The sequence below is a fragment of the Balaenoptera borealis genome (genome assembly GCF_965194805.1).
Source record: "Balaenoptera borealis genome assembly, chromosome: 11".
In the NCBI taxonomy this organism is placed as follows: Eukaryota; Metazoa; Chordata; class Mammalia; order Artiodactyla; family Balaenopteridae; genus Balaenoptera; species Balaenoptera borealis.
Window position 1 is genome coordinate 44,638,300 of NC_138868.1, and position 6,132 is coordinate 44,644,431.

At 53.4% G+C, this 6,132-nt stretch overlaps 1 protein-coding gene across 11 annotated transcripts in view; it reads right to left on the bottom strand.

Moving 5' to 3' along the window:
- The window catches only part of MICAL2 (microtubule associated monooxygenase, calponin and LIM domain containing 2), a 222,047-nt gene extending 217,129 nt beyond the window's left edge, over positions 1 to 4,918 (bottom strand). For 3 of the 11 annotated variants that reach the window (XM_082341338.1, XM_082341344.1, XM_082341343.1), the window contains exon 1: positions 4,728 to 4,918. The gene's annotated coding sequence lies outside the window, so the exon portion shown is untranslated. The remainder of the gene's footprint in view (positions 1 to 4,727) is intronic. The other 8 variants (XM_082341339.1, XM_082341349.1, XM_082341348.1 and 5 more) reach the window with 5 other exon arrangements.
- Positions 4,919 to 6,132: the final 1,214 nt, after the last annotated feature.

Genomic DNA, 6,132 nt, shown 5'->3' on the forward strand with positions numbered 1-6,132 from the left:
CCTTTATTAGGACACCCACAAAGGTGCAAATGGTGACACTATCTCTTCACTATAAATTCAGACCAGACAGTGAAAGGTCGTGTTTGTTTTCTGTCACAACCCGTCAGTTGCAGATGGATAATACCTTGAGAAAAACCCACACCTCCCCCAGGTGTGAAGCCAGATAGAGAAGGCTCCTGAAGGTACAAGGCAGACTCTTGCACTGCCCAGAGAGAGGCGGGCGGCATTCTCTGGGCAGCAAAGCCAAGTGCCTAGCTTTTAACGTGGTAATCCCTGCGGCTGAATAAGTCAGGATTCAGAGCTCAAGCAGAAATGACCTCAGTCCCCATCAGTCCCACATGTGATCTGGGGAGGCCAGCTGCTGATCAGGGCACCACAGCGGCTGTCTGGGCTCCCCACACCACAAACCAGAGCACGCAAGGGAGCACGGCAAATAGTTCTATTATTTCAGGATGTTTACAGGCTGACGCTTCTGAGGAAATGTCCACACGTGAGCAAGTCATCTTTTTTTTAAAACTCTTATCTAAACACAGGCATGGGCAGTCACAGAAACCCACCACTGGATTAATTCATTCAAAATGCATTTCCTGAGTGGCTAGGACACCACTGGGCAGACACTCACCACGCCTCTGCCCTGTCCCAGACAGGGCACTGGGGATCCCCAACAGAGCACAGAAGTAGACTCCAGCATCAAAGCGTTCGCCGTCCACTGGGAGATTTAAAACGGAGGGTAACAGCTGGTTAAAAGTGGGAGTGGGGCAGAGGGGGTGGTGCTCCAGATTAAAGTAGGCTTAAAAGGACTACCAACCAAATACAGCATACAGACTTTGTTTGGATCCTGATTTAAACAAACCAGTGATGAAGGTCACTTCTGAGACAATGAAGGAAATCTGAATATGCACAGATGCGACCAGAAAATTACTGTTAATTCTGCTACATGCAATAACAGCCATGTGGTCATGAAAGAACATTCTTTTCAAAATAGATATATGCTGGATTATATAGGGGCAAAATGACATGATATCAGAGATTTCCTTTAAAATATTTCAGGAATAAAAAATAGAAGGGAAGAAAAAGAGAGAGAGAGAGAGATGAAGCCAGCCTGGCATGATCTTGGTTGTTGAAGCCGGATAATGAGTATTTGGGGCTCATTATACTATTGTCTCTCTTTTTGTGTTTGAAAATGTTCTTTTTTTTTTTTTGGCTGTGCGGCTTGCAGAATCTTGGTTCCCCAACCAAGGATCGAACCCAGCCCCTCGCAGTGAAAGCACTGAGTCCTAATTGGACACCAGGGAATTCCCTGAAAATGTTCATGATATTTTTAAACAGAGGACTGCAACACATCATGGTAGATATCCTAATGAAGACTGGTATAAAAGGCAAAGGGGGACCTCCCTGGTGGTGCAGTGGATAAGAACCTGCCTGCCAATGCAGGGGACACAGGTTCGATCCCTGGTCCAGGAAGATCCCACATGCCACGGAGCAACGAAGCCCATATGCCACAACTACTGAGCCTGCGCTCTAGAGCCTGCGCGCCACAATTACTGAAGCCCGCGCGTCTAGAGCCCATGCTCCGCAACAACAGAAAGCCACCGCAAGAGTAGCCCCCACTCGCCACAACTAGAGAAAGCCCACAAGCAGCAACAAATACCCAATGCAGCCAAAAAAATAAAAATTAAATTAAATCTTTAAAAAAATAAAATAAAATAAAAGGCAAAGGGGATATAGAGCAAAGAGCAAGGAGGATTTGTGAGAACCAGAAAATAAATCTGTCAAGTTTATGAGTGTTTTAAATACCATTTCATAGTGGGGTAGGAAGACGTGTTCACAAATAATTACAATATAAGATGGGGAATCATAAGCACAGCAGGCGGCTGCACACACCAAGCCTCCAGGGTTCAGAGGATGGCCACGCGGTTTTTTCCTGTTTCCCTTAGTGTTTAATTCCCACACAGACCTCACTCATGCAGAAAGAGGCCAGACCCCTAGCTTGGTCACTCACTAGCTGTGTGATTGGGGGAAAGTTCCTGAGCCTCAGTTTCCTCTTCTATAAAATGGGAATAATCCCACCTACTTCTTCAGAGGGCTAAAGTGGGGATCAAGTGATACAAAGTATGAAAAACCCCAGCATGATATACAGTGTTTCCTTTCTTGGCTCTTTAAGCAACAGAGACCCTCTAGCCCTGGGAGGGCCTCAAAGATTGGCAATGTTCAGCCCAAATCTTGCACCCCATACCCCAGCCCTCCCACCAGGGTCAAGGCTCTCCCTCAAGAAGGCAGGACCTACCCACCCCACCCCCACCCTCCTTAGTAGAGAGTGAAAGGAACAGGCCCATGACTGGGAGGCACACCCCAGATGGGGGTGTGGACATGGGTGGAGAGAATAGAGACACATCCCAATCACAGGCAGAGAGGGGATTACTCAATGCTCCTCTGCTCATTACAGTTCCTGGGACTAGGCCTCCAATGACCAAGCTACAACCAGCCTTAGTCCTTAAGCTGATTTATACTAAAGTGTAACTGGTTGGTAGTAGGCTAATCACGATTTTCTTTCAGAAGAGAAGGATGAGCAGAAAGGCAGCCCTGGGCCTGAAGAAGGAAGGAGGCAGTGATTTCATTTTTTATAAACATAAGCTCGAACTATGGATTTCAATCACCTTACAATCACAATTAGTATACCTCAACACCTGCCCTTCCCCCAAAACACAAAATAAAACTAGAATTGGTCCTAAGGTAGAGGTTATTTCAAATAACAGTCCTCCTGGGACTTCCCTGATGGCCCAGTGGCTAAAACTCTGCGCTCCCAATGCTGGGGGCCCGGGGCAGGGAACTAGATCCCACATGCAGCAACTAAAAGATCCCGCATGCCGCGACGAAGATCCTGTGTGCCGCAACTAAGACCCAGCACAGCCAGATAAATAAAATAAATATTAAACAAAAAAACACAACACATATAACAGTCTTTCTAAACCATCCCACAAGCCAACTCTCAGGCGCAGGGCCAAGTCAATGGCAGAGGCAGACTTCCCCCTCAAATAGCACCCAAACACCAACAGTCAGTCCTTCCCCATCACAGCAAGACCAACACCGCCATCACCCCTGATGGAGGACAGGGTGGGCAAGGGGTCTGTAGGTTGAACAACCTGGGCTAACCTGGGTCAGTTCAAGTGCATTGCTAAAGAAGCACCCACAGGATCTTTGGATGGAATCATTTCAGAGGTCAGGAGCCTGCAACACAGCACACCACTCTCCACAGCCATGGGGCAGCAGGAAGGGCACTGGACTGAGCTCTGGCAGAATCTGGTTCAAATCCCAGCTCAGCTGCTTTCTATGTGACCTTGGGCACTTACCCTACCTGAGTCTGTTTCCCCATCTCTAAAATAAGGAGGGCATAACTCTCACAGTTTTTTGAGAGTTACTGTGAAATTCTCAAAAAGTGCCTCAGGGCAGGACCTGTCCCTCAATAGGCACTTAATACATCTGTCTTCACTCTGCCTGAAGGCCTGTTCTTAACTGCAATAAGAGCTTCCAGAACATCAGGTGGGACTGCCCTAGAGAACTGAGGCCCCCCCCGCCCCCGCCTTGGATCCACTTCCCCTGGAAAAGGGACAGGAACAGAGCTGGCCTGGGGGCCCAGGGGACCCCAGTGCCAGGGCACCCAGGCAAGCAAATGTCTGAGGGCCAACCGGCTGCTGGCTTTTTTTCCCACGGGGCCTGCCCAGAAGGGGGCTGGTTAGTGGCTTCATCCTTCACCGAAACCACTGAGGGCTGCAGTGAGCAGGCAAGACTGACAGCAAGAGGTCCCCACACTGCTTAAGGTCCCAGCAGGGCCCAATGCGCCTCCAGATAAAAGCTCTTTGGACTTTAAGAACCCAGGCTTTAGAATAAAACAATGTGGAAAGAGACACACGTTTACTCTGGTTTCAACAGCCTCCTCCTCATCCAGTAAAGGCCATTCCCAGTTCTGCCAGAGGCTGGTCTAGGATAAAGTTAACCCCACCTGCCCCGGCCTGGAAGCCAAGTCAGCGGCGCTTCTGCCCAGGGCCAGTCGGCAAAGGCAAGGCGGGAGCCTGGGACGCCCCGGCGGGGGTGCTCCCGGGCCTGGGGAGAGCGCAGGCTGCTGGGGGCGCGAGGCTCAGAAAAGACAGCGCCACGGCCCCTCGGGCCACCGCCACCGTCCCAGACCCAGTCTCCGCCCGCAGGCGGCCAGGCCACCGACATTTGGCCCAACTTAACTTCCTGTTGTTAAGGAGGGAGGGGAACCGGGCGGGGGTTGATAGGCGGGGGGGTGGGGGGGGGGCGCCCAGTGAAAAGCCGGGAAAGAACGTGACCGGCGAGGAGCCCAAATCGTGGGAAGATAAGTTTAGGGATGATCTTCTGCCCCGGCGGCAGGCGGTACTGATGGCGCGTCGCGCCCACTCCATGTCGACGTTTGGGTATCTTCTAGGCTTAGAATTGAAGAATTTGGGTGTTGGGGGGTGGAGTAAGAGGTAATTCGAGGTACTGGGTTCTAATGGATTCGGAGAGCGATAGGGGTACCCCGGCCTCCCTGGGCAGTGCCACCTGCTCGCTGGGCGCCCCGTGGGGTGGGTCTGAGGCGGGAGATGCTGCGGCGCACCTGACCCTCTCCGGCGCGGGCCAGGGCACAGAGTCCAGGCTCGGCCGCCACGGTCCCCGCCCGCCCTCCTCAGAGCCCCGCGCTCCCCTTACCCTTCCCCCGGTCTTACCGAGAGCCGCGCCGGCCGCCGAGCCTCGGGTGAGCCCTTGTCTTTGCCTAGGGCCGTGTGCGCAGCGGTCTGCACCAGGAGGCCGCCTGCGGATCTGGCAGCTACCTAGGCGGCCCCGCACAGGCTTAGCCGGGCGAGCGCCTGCGGTTCTGCGCCGCGCCGCCAAGGGGACGGGGAGCCACCCCCATCGGCGGCGCGGCCAATGACAGGTCAACCAGGGGGCGCAGCCCCGCCCCCAGCCTGAGGCCCATAGCCAATGGCAGCGCGGCGCGGAGCCACCCACGCTCCCCGCCCGCCCCGCCCCTTTGGGGCCAGCTGTCACCGCGGCTGCAGCGGGCGCACGTGGGCTGTAGCCCAGCCCGAGCGTAGGGAGCAACCTTGCGCTCCTACCCAGACCAGTGCAGGTCTGAGACCAGCAGAGGGCCGATGGGGACGAGGCTTGGTGTTGCTGCTAGATGAAAACCCCGGTGCTGGTATCCAAATGTCAAGGTAGAGGCGAAGGCTGGGCTTCACGCTTCTTGGCCTAGGCAGCTGGAAAGCAAGCCTCAGCGTCCCCTTTTGGACTTGGGGGAGCAGCATAGCACTTCCCTTACCGGCTGTGGACCTCCCTTCTTGCTTTGCTCCTTGACCACCCTGGGCTTCAGCAAACCCCTGCTAGCGGATAGACCCTTCCCCTCACCTGGACTGGCCTTGCCTAGAATAAAACTGGTGGGAAGAAGGGCAGTGGTGCAGACCACCCTTTACCTTCGTCACATCACCCAAGCACCCTCTTTTCTTGGCTGTCAAATGACTACCTTAATCTCTGCTCTGCCCACCCTCACTGGCTGCCCACAGCTCCAGAGAGTGCCGTTCACAGTGTGAACAGTGTGAGGGTGTGAAGCCGCTTTGTGAACTGCAAATTCTGCAAACACCTTGGGCAGACTGCCCTGGTAGCAGTGATCATGAAACAGGGATCCCACAGGCAGGAGCTGTGTCTTACTCACCTCTGGGGCCCAGGGGCCTAACATGGGCTTGGCCCAATATAAATGTTCTTGCAACAGAGCTGACCCAGGGGGAGGAGAACAGGCAGGCTTGGGCAGTGAGAAAACAGTATTGTGGCTCCAGCCTGCTGGAATTTCCACAGCATCAGACCACCCTCTGGAGAAACTACATTCCCTTGCCAGGCAAGTGCAAATAGAGCAGTTTGCCCCCATCAAACCTGGGGCTTATTTTTTTTCCATACTCCTTACCATGTGATCCTACGCGAGGCCTTTTGGGTTTTCCCAGGGATTGTCCTCCTTGGTTGCTCTCTTAGCATCTTCAGAGTTCAGTCGACTTCCTGAACATGAACTTTCAGCAAAAGCCTTCCCTGTTCAGTTTGCAAGACTCAGTCAGCACTGATTCTCAGAGGGGCAGCTCTCCACTC